Raw genomic sequence first — 19,127 nt, forward strand, 5'->3', positions numbered from 1 at the left:
TTTAGCTTTAATTCGGTGGTGAGATTGCTTCTAATAAATTCAAAGTTTAGATTTGTTGTCAGTGTGCATACATAGCATCACATACAACCCTGAGATTCTTTTTTCCTGCTGGTGAGGCAGAATCACCACTTACTGGTAGTGCAAAAAACTGTACTCAAGAAGATAATGTATACATCGCTGTAGGAAGGAAACGGGAACAACAGTACATGCAATTTGGGCATGTGAGAAAATGAAAAAGTTTTGGGAAGATCTAAATCAGGTATTAAATAAAATCACAAAAAGCAACATTCCAAAAAATTCAGAGATCTTTCTTCTCAATAATATAAAAAGTAAAGAATTAGGCCTCAAACTGGATGAAGCGCAAAAAAGATTTATTATGATAGCCTTAGCTGTAGCAAAAAAATGTATAATGTCAACCTGGAAATCAGAAGAGAGCTTGAGAGTACAGCAATGGTACATGGAAATGAATAAATGTATTCCATTGGAAAAAAATAACATATAATTTAAGAAATAACATTACAGTATTCAAACAAATTTGGGAACCGTTCGTGGAACACAACAGAGAGGGCCTACCGTGGACCTCCACCCCCTAAAATGACAGAATGAGTAGAAGACGAAATGATCAGGCCCAGTGTGTAAAAGTAGATGACATAATTTTCTTGTTTATTTTCATTGTGGGATGACATTGTTTAATGGGTTTATTGTATTGTATATGTTGAACGTTTAGTGGGTAGGGAGGGGGGTGGGAAGGAGGGGGAGGGAAGGTAGGGGGGAAAAAAGGGGAGAAAATGCCACTGTGTATATTTAAGAGGGAAATGTTTGTATGTATTTTGAGTAATATGGTTCATAGTGTGAAAAATAAAAAATTTAAAATATTTTTTAAAAAGATAATGTATACATGTTAACAAATAAAGAAATGTCAACCAGCTGTGCAATACAAAGCAAATAAAAATCGATAAAGTGCAAAAGTGAGAGTTCTTAAATGAATGTCTGATTTTGAAAGGAATAGATAAGATGGAGGCAGAAAAATGTTTCCACCAGTGGGTGATACTTGACCTAGGAGGCATTGCCTCAAGATTTGAGGAAGTTAATTAGCACAGAGAAGAAGAGAAAATACAGTACGTTACCCATTGAATAGTGAATCTGTGGTATTCCCTGCACAGGGAGGCAATGGAGGCGAACTCATTAAATTTAAGTTCAAGTTCAAATAAATTTATTATTATTAGGCTGCACATATACAACCAGACAAAACAGCATTCCTCTGGACCACATTGCACATACACACACAAACATGGAGAAAAGACTGGTTCGTAGAGCTGAGTTCATAGCTAGATAAGCCATTATCTTACTGATGGGCAGAGGAGGTTAAACAAGTCAAATGGTCTACTTCTGCTCTTATTTCTTATCGAACAATACAGCACAGTACAGGCCCTTCGGACCTTGATGTTGTGCTGACCAATATAGTCCTTCCTAAAACAAAAGTACTAAACCCTCCCTACCCTGTAGCCCTCTATTTTTCTTTCATCCATGTGTCTGTCGAAGAGTCTTTTAAATGCCTTCAATTTTTCTGCATCCACCACCATACCCAGCAAGACATTCCAGGCAACTCACAACTCTGTGTAAAAAAAATAGATGGCCTCCCTGTAATACCTGATGCACAGATGTGGTCCCCTCAAAAGTAGTCACATTTATATGATTAAACACCATCCTGTTTCTGACGCTGGAGATTCGTACTTTGAAACAACCTCTGTTTACATCCAATGAAACAAATGACGAAAACTCAGGAGGTTCAGTGTTAGGCTTATGTCAAATTTAATTTGTGTTCCTGCAAACTCCCTTGGGACTTCTCGCCACTTTAAATTCATGATATAAATACCATCTATGGTCATAGAGCTGTCATTAGGGTAAATATGGCTTAAAATAGCACAATATCAGTGAGATAAATGCACTAATATATCTTGGTGATGGTGACTCAGGGTAAAATGGCCAGATTAAGTGCAAAGCTTCCACTGCGTCTTCAAATTTAGTTGTGAGATCTGCAACTGTCTAATTGAATTTGGCATTGTCAAAAACAGAGACTGAGACTGTAGCACCAGGAACTGCGGCACTCCTGGAGGTGTTATTTGTCAGATGAGACATTAAACCTCGCTCCCTTTCACTCAGGAGCACATGGACACTCAGTGTAAGCACCATCTAAATTACCCAACCACTAGCCCTATCAGGCTCCTCCATCACATTGGCCACTTGAGACACCTCAGAGCCAAGTGAAGTGGTGGGGGGCGGGGGGGGGGGGCGGGGGTTGATCTAAGAGGAGAGACTAAATTGTCTGGGATTAGAAGAATAAGAGGAGGGATAGATAAGGTAGAGGCAGGAAAATAGTTTTCACTGGTAGGTGAGACCAGAACTAGGGGACACAGCCTCAAGTTTCAGGGGAGTAGATTTAAGACGGAGATGAGGAAAAAACTGTTTTTCCCTGAGAGTTGTGAATTTTTGGGTTAGGGTTAGGGTTAACAATTGAGACTTTATTAAACATACTTAAGGTTCATCGAGATAGATTTTTACATTAAAAAAAAGGAATTAAGGGATATGGGGAAAAGGCAGGTAGGTGGAGTTGAGTCAATGATCTTATTGAATGGTGGAGCAGGCTCAACGGGTCGGATACCCTACTCCTGTTCCTATTTCTTATGTTCGTCCTCAACCCAAAGGGGCAGCCTAATAGAGGGTTGATGCATTTCCTATAATACTGTAATGATGGTACTTCAAATGATTTGAAGCAGCTGGAATCCACGAACAGCGCTGCTTAAATACAATTTGTTCCTTTACTTCTTGGAACCACCAGACAGGTTTATGTTTCCCCCTGAAGACGACACCTCTGGTGGTGTAATGAACTAAACTGATAGCCTGGATTACGTGCTCAAATCCTTCTAACCCAGAAGTGACAGTGCGATACAGATCTGCTGCAGATTACTCAGTTCAAAATGATTGGAAAATAACAGATTAGAATGCTAAATTACAGCATTTCAGTTTGTAATCTTATGTAAGAGTTTGACCCAGAAACAATTCTGTCACCACAAGTTGCACACAAAGAGCAGGTTCCTTAGAAATTATATTTTCATTCTTATCTTCCTTCAACCTTTTCTTCATTCTTTTTTTTCCTTCAGTTTAGTCAAGTGGGTGAACTTGCTGAAAAAAACTGAATTCATTATAATTTTTGCTTTCTAAATTGATCCCCAAATTTTCTCTACTGATTTCAACTATTTTTGAATGTTATAATGGCATATATATTTAATGTCATTATTTAAATGATCTTTTGCTTTTTTTTCCTCAGTGCTTTACAATGTTAAAAGTCCTCCTGAAAGAGTAGATAAATGAATTAGATCGAAAAAAAAACATTGTCTTAAAACGTTGTGGTGGATTAATTTTGCAGGAAATATCAACACAGCCACCTTTGGCATCCCTTTTGACAAGAATTCCTTCTTCTGTGCACAGAGCCTACTAATGCTGCAGAAACAGGGGGCAAATATTGAATGATCCGTCACCATTCGATATTTAATCCAACAACTGATGCCAGCAAGGCTTCAAGATGAATGAATTTTAACCTCAAAACTCACAAAAAGATAACACAAACAATTTATCTTTTTTGACCTTTGCACTGGTGCAACTGCGAGTGGATATTAAAAGCAAAATTCCTTAAATTTGAATCTGTAGATTGATCAATGCCACTTTAGCTACATATAAGGCCTGGGGATTCGTGCAATCTCCTGCATATGCTTAAGGAGTGCTCTAGAGATAATTTGGCTTAATCCGCTTTGGAAAATAAATTACTTTCACTTGCTGATAAGTGGAAAATTAATCTGTTTATCATTTCAGGAAACAGGAGGCCATAAACTGGAAAGAAAGAACAAGAAAATGAGACAAGCCTCATATCCTCACTTGCAGGTAATCCAAAAGTAAGAGCTCACGGAGGTTGAGTGAGGCAACAATGGGAGGACATGGGTTAAGGGTGAAAGGTGAGTCACACTATAGAAAAGAGGAGGAAAATCTCATGATACAGTGCAAGAGTAACAATCTGAATCTCAACAAAGTCAAAACGCAAGAGATTTTTGTGGACTTCAGGAGGAAAAGGAATGACCACCCCTCCACTAAACATCCACAAGTGCATAGTGGAGAGAATGGAGAGCACCAAGTTCCTTGGAGTTCACTTAACTCGTCACCTAATGTGGACACTCAACATCTCTTTAGTTGTCGGGAAGGTGCAACATCAACTGAACTTTCTGAGAAATCTTAAGTGAGCAAGGCTACTAGCTACCATTATGTCAACCTTCTATCGGAGCTCTATTGAGATCATCCTGGCTGACTTCATCGCAGTCTGTTACGGTTGCTGCAGAGAAATGTACCGAACATCAATCCTCAGGTCCATAAGAGTGGATCACTACAAAGGCTTTGCCTTCCTCCCCATCAACGTGATCTACAAGCTTTATTGTCTGAAGAGAGCACACAAAATCATTGAGGACCCCTTCCACTCAGCAAACAGCTTCTCTCAGCTGCTTCCATTGGGAAAGAGATACAGGAATATTAGAGCCAGCACCACCCAGCTGCAGAATTGCTTCTTCCCACAGGCAGTGAGAATGCTGAATGACCAGAGGAACTGCTAACACTAACCATCCGACACTCTCAAAATGCCACATTAGCTACATATACATATATAAACACTTGTCCTACATATGCATGTATATTAAGTTTGGTTGTATGTCTGTGTATTTTGCACGCGAGGTCCAGAGGATGCTGTTTCGTGAGTTCTTTTTGTGCAATCAGTTGATAATGAACTTTACTTAACTTGATAAATGCAGAAACAGAAAATTAGGGGGAACTTCTTCATGTAGTGGATGGTGAGAGTGTGAAACTGAGTGCAGGCTTAATTTTGATATTTAGTAATATTTCAATAGGTACATGGATGGGAGGAGTATGGAGGGCTATGATCTGGGTGTAGGTCTGTGGGACTTTGGCCTGTTTCTGGGCTCTAGTTTTCTAAGGTTCTATGGTTGGAAACCTCAGCTGAGTCAACATTGAACAGCAAAATCAAGACAATGTACATTGTGCCTCATCCAAGTGAAGCAGCAGACAATCTTAAAGGCTCAGAAGGAGGTTTACATACAAAAATGCCTTTAAAACTTCTGTAGACACTGCCTTTGCGAAAGTTGGGCATTTTATAACCTGATGGTTCTCTGTGCCATTGCAGATAATCCCTACAGGGAATGGAGAAAATAATAAATTATTAAAAAGTTCTGCCAAGAACATCAGCATTGACCACTAAAAAGGATTTGCACGTGCTGTCAAATGCAAAAACATCTGTGATTTTTGGAAGAGGAAATGGAACTGAGGAGCAGCTGGCTCTGCAGTGTCACCTGGGATGTTCTTAGCACTGACTGTCATCTCCAAGCATAATGCCAATACTATCTGTAAAACATAAAGCCCAGGTGCCAGGCATGGTTCATGCTCCTTCTTAGTCACCCTTCAAGCTGCTACCTAAGCTGGCTGCTCAAAAGTGTTTGCAAGATGCAAAAAAACAAATTGTAGGAGAGAAGGAGGGAGGTCATAAAATAAGTATAAATATCTACCGTATATGCCAGTATATAAGATGGAATTGAACCTTAAAAATATCTCCTCAAAACTAAGGGTCATCTTATACACCCAATATAAAATATGAAGCTTATCAAATGTTGATGATTATGTGCCTTTGGAAGGATTTCAATATATGATCACTGAAGTAGTAAAACTTCTATTAAAATATGCTAATAAAATTTAAACCTTTACTGGGTAATTTTCTTTTAAAATATTGTGAATCAAGAAAATTGTAAAATTATACTCAACATCATGTTTGTTCCTGTAAAAGAACCGATGCCTAAGTGAAGTCACTAGTGTTCACGTTATACCAGCTAGGAACATTTGATGCATATTATGGTAAGGTAATTATTTTGCCATTACTTGACTGTGTGGCTTAATAGTATGGTTAACAGCATCATTCCACTAGTCAGTGGAATGTGGATGGAAAAGGACTACTGGGACAGTAAGCTCTCAGCGGTAAATGCCAGACTTGGGTTCGTCTTATACAGCGAGTATAGCCACGTTGACTGTGGAAATTTTGGAGTCGTCTTATACACCCATTCACCTTATATGCTGGCATGTATGGTATCTTCTTCTTCTTCTTTGGCTTGGCTTCGCGGACGAAGATTTATGGAGGGGGTAAAAAGTCCACGTCAGCTGCAGGCTCGTTTGTGGCTGACAAGTCCGATGCGGGACAGGCAGACACGATTGCAGCGGTTGCAAGGGAAAATTGGTTGGTTGGGGTTGGGTGTTGGGTTTTTCCTCCTTTGCCTTTTGTCAGTGAGGTGGGCTCTGCGGTCTTCTTCAAAGGAGGTTGCATAAACAACAAACCACAGAATTCCAAAGGTTTATTTATTTATTTGGGCTTTTTCTTCATTTAGCTTTTTATGCTGTCAAATTAATTCTTGATTGATGTGGTAACCACTTAATTTTGGTTCTAAAATTCACTATACTGAATTCAATGCAGTTGGAGGAGAAATATCCAACTATTAACCACTGATGAATTTCTGGACATGTCTAGTTTGGAATAATATCAAATTTAAATGTCATTACCAAGAAATTCAATCCTTGTTGGTCATTCTGAACACATTGTTTACTGAATTGCACTCTTGCCTCCAAAATAGTTTCCACTGACATCAATAAAATTAATTTGAGATATAATGAGAATGCATGGCATAAAGGGGTGATTAAAACTAGGTTGCTGGCAGTATTTAGGGGAGAACTTGTATTGCCTGGGCACAGAAGGTGATGGAGTAAGTGCTATGACATAGGATTAATACAGAAAGGTGCCTGCTAGTTGGAGGAGAGCTCGGAGATGAATGGCCTCTTTCCATATTGAAATGAAGTTCGTGGATGCTAGGGTCTAGTGCAGTACACAAAAGTACTGGAGAAGCTCAAGTAGGTCACACAACATCAATGGAAAACAAAAGGCAGTCAGCGTTTTGAGCCTGAGCCCTTCTTCAGGTGTGTTGAGAATCAGGAAGAAGACTGACGAAGAAGGTGAGGGGGTGGAGGGGAAGGGGGAAGAGCACAGGCTGGAAGATGATAGGTGGATACAGGTGGGAGGGATAAGAAGAGAAAGGAGGTGAGAGACGATCGGGAGAGGAGGCAAATGGCTGAGAAAGATGCTGTCTGTTAGGACCGAGGAAGGGAAGGGGTTGGGGAGCTGGAGGATGGGACTCAAAGGAATGAGAGAAAGCAAGAGAACTGGGGGTTACCGGAATTGGAGGTCAATATTGATGCTGTCTGGCTGTAGACTGCCTCAATGGAATTCAAGGTCTTTTCCCTCAAATTTACATGTGGTCTCAAACTGGCAAGGCATGAGACTATAATCTCACTGTGACAATGGGTGTAGAATTGAAGTGACTGGCTACTTTGAAGTCTTTGTTTTTGCAGCGAACAGAGCAAAGCTACGAAATGAAGCAATCCCCCAAACTGCTTCCAGTCTCCCAGACATAGAGGAGATCACACTGAGACCACTGGATGCAGTTAATGACCCCTACAAATTCACAGGTGACATATTGCTTCACTTGGAAGGACTGTTTCAGGCCCTGAATGTTGGCGAGGGATGAGGTGTAGGTACAATGTTGTGTGAAAACAATACATTTTTTCTATCTTCAAAGGGAGTGGTGTGCAGTGTAATTTGGTGTCAGCTCATCTAATCCAACACAAGATTGATATTTTTCCCCATATTTTAAAGATTTTTTCTTTGATCTGCATCCATGCAAAGAAGCCATTATTAATTCTAATCAGTTCATGCAAATATTGGGGAAAAATGGTGTCTCAGAATAATGACTAATTCCTTCTTAACAGATCAGTAAAATAGTACATCTGGGAATCAGTGAATCAATATATTGATCTCATATGACAAATGATCTGTGTCTCACAGAATGTTGCAATTCACTCCCTAACGTATCAAAGCATTTACAAGTAAAGCAATGCTGTAAAGTTTGTAACTTAGCCAATTGAATGTTTTTTTTCGACAAGAAATGCTGTTTGTGGGAAATCCCATGTGATAACTTGAGAGCAATGCATGGGGCAATATGCTGTAAGTAGGACAATATACTTAATACCAAATATTATTTAGTATGTTCTCACAAATATCTCAGAACACAGCCTGTAAATTTGAGTGAAAAATTATACCATATTTTTAAGATAATCTGAGAAACCAAAAGGATTCGAAACTGTTAATTTTTACTCTCTTGTTGCAATGTAAAATTAAGGCATTTCAGACTGAAATGGGAGAAGGTTACTCCATTGGAGGGTGGTTGTGAATTCTTGAGATTCTCTGCTGAGGAGAGCTGTGGAAGCTCGACTGCTTGGCCTATGCAAGGAAGAGAGCAATAGGTTTTTAAATATTAGGGGAATCAAGTCATATGGTGTTAACATCAGAATATAATAGGAGTTGTTTTTAAGGTTATGGTTAGTGTTAGAGTTGAGGGCTATCCTGACATTCAGTTTGATCACAGAGGAGCTACCCCAGGCTACAACTCCTCTTTGGTGCCAGTTCCCCATAGTCTTCAATTCCATTATGTTTCAAAACTCTATCAACCTGCTTTAAATATTCCAAGTGACCCAGCCTGCACAACCCTTCATTCTAGAGATTCACACAGAAGTTTCTTTGAACCTCATTTATAAGTGACTGCCCCCCATCTTTTAACTATGTTCCCCTTGTTCAAGATTCAGAAATTCTCCTGCTCATAAAAATATCTTAATATTTAACATGTAATTTTATTTATTTGAATAAAATCACCTGTGATTCTTCTACATTTCTAAAGAATATTGATCTAATTTCTACCACTGCTCATGAAAGGACAATCCTCTCACCCGACAACGAAACCCCTGAGAAAAGGCATCAGATGTGTCCTTATTGAATGGTAGGTCTTGCTTGGATGGAGTGGTGGTGGAGGGGCGGGGATGGGCGGGGGGGGGGGAATAATGTACTTCATGCTCGATTGTCTGGATTTGACATGGGTTGTGATCGTTTTATCTGCCTTCGGCTTTATCAGATCAAGTGAGAAGCTAAGTTTGAATACAAGTAAAAGTAGTGAAAACTAGAGTGTTTGGAGTAACCAAAAAATAGATGCTCAATACAAGAATGTTGCCTGGACTTGAGGAACTAAGTTACGTGGAGGGTTAAAACAGGTTAGGACTTTATTCCTTGGAGTGCAGAATGAGGGGAGAATAGACAGTGGTGTAGAAAATTATGAAGGGTATAGAGTAAATGCAAGTAGCCTTTTTCCACTGTTGTTAGGTGAGATTCAAACCAGAGGAAACGGGTTAAGGGTGAAAGGGGGAAAAGTATAATGAGGGGGGGACTTCTTCACACAGAGAGTAGTGGAGTGATGAATGCAGGCACAGTTTTAACATGAAAAAAATTGGACAGCCACATGGATGGGAGGGGTATGGAGGGATATGGACCAGGTGCAGGTCAGTGGGACAAGGCATAATTAATTCAGCACAAATTAGAAGTGCTGAAAGACCTGTTCCTGCACTGTAATGTTCTATGTTCTTGTGTTAACAAGAGTAAAATGCACCATGTTCTCAGCTGAGCTAATGGGCTTATCCATAAAAATAATGTCACGGGGTCGGGGTCGGGGTGGGGGGGAGGGAAAGCCCACAAAATATCAGAGCATACCTGTTCCATACTCTTAAACTTGGAACGGAGCTGAGGGGCATGCTTCCGATTACTGCCTTATTCCCACAAAGAGGCAGACAAACCAAAGGCCAATAAAGATTTCACAAGCTGTGGATTTCATTTGTAAAATTAAACAACAGCTCACTGCACAGAGCTATTTCTTCACTCTTGTCAACCCAGCTGATAAACTTAGATAGCCCAGGGGCGAGGTCTAGCTTGCTGGAGCTGTCCTTCATTTCTCTTGAAAGCACCTCATCACTAAGACACACTTTCTACTTTGCAATCAAGACTTTTCCTGAGCCTGCCCTGATATAAATGGATACAAGAGAATCCCTAATTGAGATATACCACCTGAGCACAATGCTAATTGATAGAAATTACATGGTTACAATTAAATGATTTAATCACTTTGCTTAATGAACAAAGTCTTTTCTACACACAACACAAAATAAAATTTCAAAAATTATATACTAATATTCAGATGACAGCCTCTGGCTGCCTCTACACACTGTGTGATACAGAAATGCTTAATTTTTGTTTCTGTCACTTCAGTCATCTGCACATTGATCAGGATACATCCTTCCTCTAGTGGAATAGCCTTCATAAATTGCTAAAATGATCATCAGGTAAAAGGAATCTATTGTTCATCCCTTCCCCATAATCTCTTTCACTAGATGGGGAATTGCTAATACCTGTTGGACCTGGTGAATCCAACAGCCATTATTAGCTCAAAGGTGTTAACCCATGGGTGGGATGTCTATTCATTCCAAAAGCACCTGATATGCTTCAGGAAACACCAGGCAAATGGGCAAAGTCCGATCATCTCAGATTATATTTCAACCCATCTCCAGACATGGTATCTATGATTACCATGGTTTTCCCAAATACACAGAGAACACATTAAAAGTGTATAAAAACATTAAAAGTGTATAATAGCAGCTTGCACGAAAGAACCAAAGTTCTCATGGAATAAACTGATGGGCAGAGGAACTGCAGTACTTGCATGTTCCTCTTCATATCATGTGGAAATATAACAATATAACAATTACAGTACAGAAACAGGCCATCTCAGCCCCTCTAGTCCTCACCGATTTAAGTGAACTCCTCTGGTCCCACCTACCCACTCCCCTGTCCATGCACTTATCCAACCTTCTGTTAAATGACAAAATTGACCTTGCTGCAACTACCATTTCCACGGAAGGTCATTCCACTCAGCCACCACTCTGAGTGAAGAAGCTCCCTCTCATGTTACTGCTAAACTTTTACTCCCCTAACCCTCGTTCCAATCTCACCTACCCTCAAGGGGAAGAGCCTATTCATATCTACTCTGTCTATCCCCCTCATAATTTTAAATGACCTCTATCAAATCCCCCCTCAACCTTCTACTATATATTTATTTTCCCTTTAAAATTCTGGTGCCAAATTCCTAGAACTCATGAACAGATAGCACGGTTTACCAGGGAAACTACAATGAGGCTCTCTCATGCTAGGTACACAATTAAATAAGGACATGCAAGATCTTGTCTCCAACTTTCACTCTCCTCTAACTGAACCCTAAATCCCTTGATAAACATATTTATATAAAAAAAATCTTTTTATCACTGTCTTGAACGTAATAATTGAACCACTGCAGTTTCAGTAGAAATTTTCAAAGACATCACTCTCTGGATGAAGAAATTTCTCCTGTTTCTGCTGATTCCAAAAATGTTGGGACTATAAACAATAATTTACATAACACTGCCAGAGATACATTTGAATATTTTTGTACCTCTCACTCTTCCATACCTAGGCTTCACAGGCACACTCTAATTAAATTCTCCCTACATGATAAATCAAGTTCAGAGGAATGAGAGGAGATCTTATAGAAACATAGAGGATTATGAAGAGTATGGATTGGATAGATGTAGGAAGGTTTTTTGAGCTGGCCGAGGAAACTAAAACGAGAGGACACAGTCTCAAGATTCAGGGGAGAAGATTTAGAACAGAGATGAGGAAAAATAGTTTTTCCCAGAGAGTAGTGAATGTTTGGAATTCTCTATCCAGGGAAGTGGTTGAGGCTGCCTCATTAAACATATTTAAAATTCAGTTAGATAAATTTTTACATGATAGAGGAATTAGGGGATATGGGGAAAAGGCAGGTAGGTGGAGTTAGGTCATAAATTAGATCAGCCATGATCTTATTGAATAGCGGAATAGGCTCGATGGGCTATTTTTGGCTACTCCTGTTCCTACTTCCTTTGTTTCCTATGGCAGGAACCAAACTGGTGTCTTCCCTCAATAGGAAGCATATAGGCAGGGATCCCAGAGTTATATCGACTACAGTAAAACTCAAATTCATTGACATACATTGGACTTTGGTGTTGCCAGACAAGCAGTTTTCCTGGACTAATGAATGTTAGTTTTATTGATCCTCAGTGCTCTTTTAATTCACTTTTGTTTACATGCTACTTGGCTTGATAATAAATTTCCAGTTCATAGGGAATGCAGGAACCAGCCTTCCTGTTAGTTGAAAGGGAATATGATCCTGGAGAGTTAGAAGGGTGCACGGGAACCTGGGCTAGATGGGTTCAATACGAGGCCCCAGTGAATTAAAGAAAGTGCAGGAATTGGTCCTTCAATGAGTGGAAAGGGAGTGTGACAAATATCAAGCCAGATACTTAACCACTGGGATTTCCAAATAGTGAGAGAGTGGATATTGTATTCAAGATGCGGGCTAACAAGGGGCCTATATACTTGGAGGATGATCTCTCTTTTGTGCTCATGACCAATTTCAGATTTGGACTTTATTTGAGACTCAAATTAAAGTTGATACTTTCTCCACAAGATATAGAAAATGTAGTTTGAGCAAGAGTTAAAAAAATCGATGGCGTGCAGAAAACAACATCTCGGTTGATTGGGTCTCTTCCAGCAGCCAAAACATTCACCCTCCCTATCCATGAGGCACAGTAACTGTTACGTGTAGTTTCTACAAAATGCACCCAAGCTCCTGTGATAGCAGCTCCCAAACCGATGACCTCTGCTACCATGATAAAGAAGTACAGAGTACCACCACCTGCCGATTGCCTTTCAAATATATCTTGAAAATATATCAGCTTTCCTCATCAGAAATCCTGGAACTCCCCACCAAACCACATTGTGGTGTATCTTCACCACATCATCTCAAAGTCAATTAGGGATGGGCAATAAATACCACCTGGCCACTGACACCTACATTCTGCAAACGTATTGAATAAATTGATCCTACACTGCAATTGCACAGTATCCAGGAAATTCGTGACATTTTAAAATACAATCTAAAAACACAAGCTGAATAATTGCCAATTGGTGCTTAGCCCAAAGAAGATAATATATCACTCTTCAAAAGCAAAACGTTCCAAATGATGGAAATTTGAAATATAAAAAAAGTACACAAACACAGAACATAGAATAAGACAGGACAGGAAAATGTACAACATGACGTTCAAATCAAACTAAATTTCTGCTGCTTGCACCTAATAGAAATCCCTCCGCCCCCATCAGAACAAAGAACCTTACAGCAAAGTACAGGCCTTTTGGCCCACAATGTTGTGCTGACCTAAATAAACTGACTCAACAATTTAAGCCTTCCCTACCTCAACACCTATAATCCTCTATTTATATTGTATCCATATGCATGTCCAAAAGTCATTTAAATGTCTCTATTGTACAAGCCTCCACCTTCACCCCTAGTAATGCATTCCAGGAATGCACTATTCTCTGTGTATCCCTGACATCTCCCTTAAACTTTCCTCCTCTCACCTTATACAAATGTCTTCTGGGATTTGCCATTGTCGCCCTGGGTGAAAGGCGCCAGCTGCCCATCCTATCTATGCCTCTCATAATCTTACAGTCCTTTATTAAGTCACCTCTCACTCTTCTTCACTCCAAAGAGAAAATCCCTAGCTCTGTTATCCTTTCTTCATCAGACATGTTCTTCATTCGGTCATTTTTGTTCTTTTGTAGAATTGCAAAAGAGATTTGATATAAGTGGTTATTCTATATTTGTGTATTATCAGTTAAGATCTTTTGTAAAACAGGTATGCGGTCGTCAAATGAATTTACTGTCTGAAACTGATTTTGAGAAATATGTGCTCTCATTTTGAAACAAGGGTTATATATCGTATTTTGTTGGAAAGTGAAAGTAAAATAGATTGGGATAAAGATAAAATGAATTGGGAAAATGATTTAAGTTTAACAATAACTGAAGAAGATTGGTCTGAAATCTGCCGTAATAGTGTTCGAAAATTGATTAATGCTAGATTGGCGATGATTAATTATAGTTTTATACATCAATTATATTTAACACCTGAAAAATTTTTAAAATTTGGTTTTAGTAAGTCAGATCTGTTTTCGTTGTGATTAGGTTTCTGGTACTTTTTTACATGCTGTTTGGTTGTGTGATCGGTTACAACAATTTTGGAAAGGTATTCAATCTGTATTTAATAATCTATATAATCTTCATATTGTATTAGACCCTGATATATTTTTATTGGGGAATATGCAACCGTTGATTGATTTAGAATTAGATAATTATCAGATCTCTTTTATTTACTTAGCGCTGGCAGTGGCCAAGAAATGTATAGCGTTACTTGGAAGAATAGAAATGTATTGTCTTTAGATAGGTGGTATTCAGACATGAAGTTTTGTTTGGTTATGGAAAGAATACATTTTTCTATACAAGATAAGATGTCTTTCTATGAGTTAAAGTGGACCCCATTTATTGATTATATACAATTTAAATAAGTTTGAATTAATCTTTTTTTTCTTTAAAAAAACTTTTTTATTATATATTTTTTCTATATATATGTTTTCTTTTTTTTCTTTCTTTTTTTCTAGTTTATTTTTATTATTAGTTGTTTTTTTTTCGTTTAAGTTCTTTTTGTTTTTTCATATATATTCTTATATAATAAAAAAAATTTGGATTAATAATTAATACTTAATTAATATTTTTTTTGAATTTTTATATATATCGATCTTTTTTTAAGATATATTTTTTTTTAAATTATACTAATAGTATTAATTCTTCACTCTTTATCGTGGGGGTGGGGAGGGGGGGGTTTAGGGGTTAAAATTAGGTTTTTTTTTAGTCTTAGTTTTTAGTTGTTAGGGGGAGATGCCGAGATTGGTATTGTATTAACTATGTTACTTTGTACTTGTATTACTTTATTTTGTATTTTTTCTGTACGAGAATTACTTACTTGCTTCATACGTTAAAATTAATAAATAAAGTTTCGAAAAAAAAAGACATGTTCTTCATTCCAGCCATCATCTTGGTAAATCTCCTCTGCACCTTCTCTAAAGCATGCACATCCTTCCTAAACTGAACACAATATTCCGAATATGGTCTAACCAGAGTTTTATGGAGCTGCAGCATTACTTCTCAATTCTTGAACTCAGTCTCCCTATTAATAAAGGCCAGCATACCATAAGCCTTCTTAATTACCCTATCCACCTGCGTGGCCACCCTGACACCAAGGATTTGGACACCAAGGTCCCTCCATTCTTCCATATACTCCGCCTTCAAGTTCGAACTTCCAAAATGCATCCCTTCACACTTATCCAGATTGAATTCCATCTGCCACTTATCCGCCTAACTCGGCATCATGTCTATATCCTCTTGTAACCTACATCAACCTTTACCCTATCCACACACCCTCAGTCTCTTCATGTGCTCTGCAAACGAACTGACCCCTCCTTCCATTTCTTTGTCCAGGTCATTTATAAAAATCACAAAGAGAGGGGTCCCAGAACAGAGTCATCCGTCTATCTGGAAGCCTCTTAAAAATGCTGCTGTTGGACCTGCTTTCCACCACTACTTTTGGCAGCTCATTCCAGACACCCACTACTCCCGGTGCCAAGAATTTGCCTGCACATCTCCCTTAAACATTCTCCCTATATTCTCGAAGCCATTTGCCCTCGTGAAGGTTTGATGGAACTTAGCTTCATAAGTTTAAGGGCATATAACTGGGAGGCACACAGCCATTTCATTCCTGGAGTTTCCTCTTCAAAGGAGCGACATGGTTGGTGTAGCAGTTAGCACGATATCTTTACAGCACCAGTGATCGGGACTGGGGTTCGAATCCTGCATTGCCTGTAAGGAGTTTGTATGTTCTCCCTGTGTCTGCGTAGGTTTTCCCTGGGGGCTCCAGTTTCCTACCACCATTCAAAATGTATCAGGGGTGTAAGTTAATTAGATGTAAATAGGGTGGAATGGATTCATGGCCTGAAATGGCCTGTTACCATGCTGAATATCTAAATTTAAATTTAAAATTTAAAAAAAACTTTAGAAAGGAACATTTATGTCTGTATATTATTCAATGGGATATATGTTGAGGTTGCCATTTATTGAATGGGTTGAATGGGTTGCTTGGTCTTTGCAGAGGGCAGCTAAGTGTCCACCAAGTTGTGTGTATCTGCCAAACCAAGATGGAGAGCACATTTTCTTGAAAGGCATCAGTAACTCAGCTAACATTTTATGATAATTCAGCAGCTTTACAGTCACGGATACTGGCACTTCCATTCTATTCCAGATTCCTTTAATTAATGGAATTTAAATTTGAGCCCAATAACATCCGTGCACTGCACCAGGCACCCATTCTTGAAACAGCATCAGACCCTATTTAGATGTCAACTGAGTCCAACAGAAGCATCAGTCACATGTCGCAGTTTTCACTCCACCGTTGCTGCCTGATGAACTAAATATTTCCACCTTTCATTCACAGAATTGGCTGGCCTATGGGATACTGGGGGTATTGGTGGAAGTGTCTTATTCCCATGGAGGCCCATGACGGGTTATGTGGTACAGGGAGCAGTGTTGGAATCAGTGTTGTGTGTGTGATAGATATAAAGTAGTTGGGTGGGTTAATAAGTTTACAGATGGCACAAAGATGGGTGGAACAGTGGACAGTGTAGAAGGCTGTCAAGGAGTACAATCAGATATAGATCAGTTACTGATGTGGGAAGAAAAATGACAGATAGAGTTTAATCCAGACAACTCTGAGGTATTACCACTCAGGTACCAAGATCAGAGCTGTCTCAGTTTGAGTTCACAGCATTCTTACGAGGGAGAGCGAGCAGCCAAATGTGCACGTATGTATCATTGACATAGATTAGGAAAGGGAAGAAGAGTGAATTTAGAGAGTTAGGAAGGAAGATTAAAAAATAGCAGGACTTCAGCAGTACTAATCTTTGAATCACTGCCTGTGCCATGCACCAGAGAGGGCAAAAGACAGGAAGATTTAATGGATAAATGTGTGGCTGAAGGTGCATGGGGCAGTGTTTAGCTAGGCAGCTCTCTGGCAATGCATTTCTGGGGAAGGCATGACCTGTAGGAAAGGGAAAGGCTGCAGCTGAACTGGAGAGGGACCAATGTTCTTGTGGGCAAGACTTCTAGGGCTGTTGGGGAGGGTTAAAATTAAGTTGGCAGGCTATTGAGACCAAGCTGTTAAGTCAGATGATGGAGCAGTTGCAGGAAAGGTAGATGCAATGAGCAAGTAGTCTGTGAGGATATACAGGCAGTAGTGAGGGCATAAATGGAGATAGATGCAAGGGTTGAAATGTGTTTATTAGGAGAAGTATTAAGACCAATGGTGATGAACCTAGAGCACGGATCAGTACGTGGAATTATGATGTGATGGCCATTGCGGAGACCTGGCAGATGCAAGAGCAGGATTGGCTGCTTGAGCTCACGGTTTTGATGTTTCAAAAGTAAAAGGGAGGCGGTAAAAGAGGGGTTGAAGAACATCGTTAATGGAATCACAACTGTAGAAAGGGAACACGTCATGGAGGGATCATTTACAAATTTGGTGTGAGTGGAAATCCAAAACAGAAAGGAGAAATCTCTCTATGGGGAATATTCTGTGGGCTCCCAAATAGCCTCTGGGATACTCAGGAACAGATAACTGGGCAAAAAATTGGAGAGGATTTATGAATATTTGGAGAAGCCAAGGAGGAATGAGTAATTTCATAATGTAATTTTCCAATCATAAATAATTAACATTTTTGCACACAATCACTGACCTTGATGGAAATCATTTTGTTTGTTTCTGCTGAAAGTCCAATGAAAACTGCTCAGGTGGAGATGAATTAATGTGCTGCAGACTCTGTTCTTCACCAATCAATGAACCATAACAGTCACCACCCACCTCAAGTAAAAGGAACCTCTACATTACTTTTGTCACTATTCCATAGTGGAGCTTAAAATAAATATGGTTGAAAATAAAGCTTTAAAGCTACATTGCAACATATATAAATCACAACTCTCAGCACCTTCCAAAGCTTCAGTGGCCATAACTACTGTATATTTTAGTGTATAAGTCGAGTCTTGAAACCCTCAAAAAAGCACTCAAAAATCAGGGATCGACTTGTATGCCAGACACAAAAATGAAACCTTAAATTCACCTCCAAAAAAACTGCTCTATCTAGATTCAGCATATAAGACGTCCCAGAAGCACATCCCCACCACTGGCACTGCCGTGCCCTGATACCTCCCCACACCAGGTGGTGCCACAACCGATCCAGACATTCTACAATTGTAGATCCTGAGGTCCCTGCTTCTGCCAGGAGCCCAAGGTCGCCCTTCCTGCTCAAGAGCCCAAGGTCACCCATTCCACCCGGTAGGCTGAAGCCCCTGCTCCTCCAAGATCACCACTCCTGCTGGGAGTTCGAGGTCCCTGCTCCTGCCCAGTAGGCCAAGGTCCCTGCTCCTCTAAGGTCGTCGCTCCTGCCCAGTAGGCCGAGGTCACCAATCCTGTTTGGTAGGCCTAGGTCCCAGCTTCTGCCCTGAAGGCTGAGGTCTCCATTCTTGCCCAGGAGCCAACATATAACTGTGGTTCCTGCACCGAGCCCATTTGGGCAGTGAGGCGACTTCTTCTTCGATGTGAGAATGGAGTCACTGTTGCCGACTCCAGCTGCACCCAATGCTGAAGACTTGGACCCAGCTCCATTTGGCATTTTACTGGCCAGAAGCAAAAGTTTTCTTGCTAGCTTAATTTACAGATTCGTTACTTGGCAATTGGTGAGTTGTAACAAAGTTTGGGTTGTTGCTGGGAGGGCGGGACACCAGTTTCCAGCATGTTCCTTGAAGAAAATTGGGGAAGGGGTGTCAACTTATACACCCAATATATGATAAAACCATGAAAATGAGGCTGAAAATGGGGACACGACTTATATGAAGGTCGACTAATATGTTGAAACATGCAGTATGGTACATAATGTACAGACTTATACATACCCATTTTATCTTTATGTTGTTAAATTTTAAATTTAGACATACATTATAGTAATAGGCCCTTTTGGTCCATGAGCCCGTGTTATCCAATTACACCTAATTAACCTACAATCCAGGTAAGTTTTGTCAGGTGGGAGG

At 39.7% G+C, this 19,127-nt stretch overlaps 1 protein-coding gene and 1 long non-coding RNA gene across 17 annotated transcripts in view; both read right to left on the reverse strand.

Annotated features, from left to right (window-relative positions):
- The window catches only part of LOC138764513 (teneurin-3), a 4,541,667-nt gene that overhangs the window by 588,777 nt on the left and 3,933,763 nt on the right, over window positions 1-19,127 (reverse strand). The window lies entirely within an intron of this gene.
- LOC138764585 (uncharacterized) lies at window positions 8,282-9,805 on the reverse strand. The gene is made up of 2 exons (XR_011358208.1): window positions 9,743-9,805; window positions 8,282-8,428 (listed from the first exon to the last, which is right to left on the reverse strand). It is a non-coding gene; the product is annotated as an uncharacterized lncRNA (long non-coding RNA).

The sequence above is a fragment of the Narcine bancroftii genome, chromosome 1 (genome assembly GCF_036971445.1).
Source record: "Narcine bancroftii isolate sNarBan1 chromosome 1, sNarBan1.hap1, whole genome shotgun sequence".
Taxonomy (NCBI): domain Eukaryota; kingdom Metazoa; phylum Chordata; class Chondrichthyes; order Torpediniformes; family Narcinidae; genus Narcine; species Narcine bancroftii.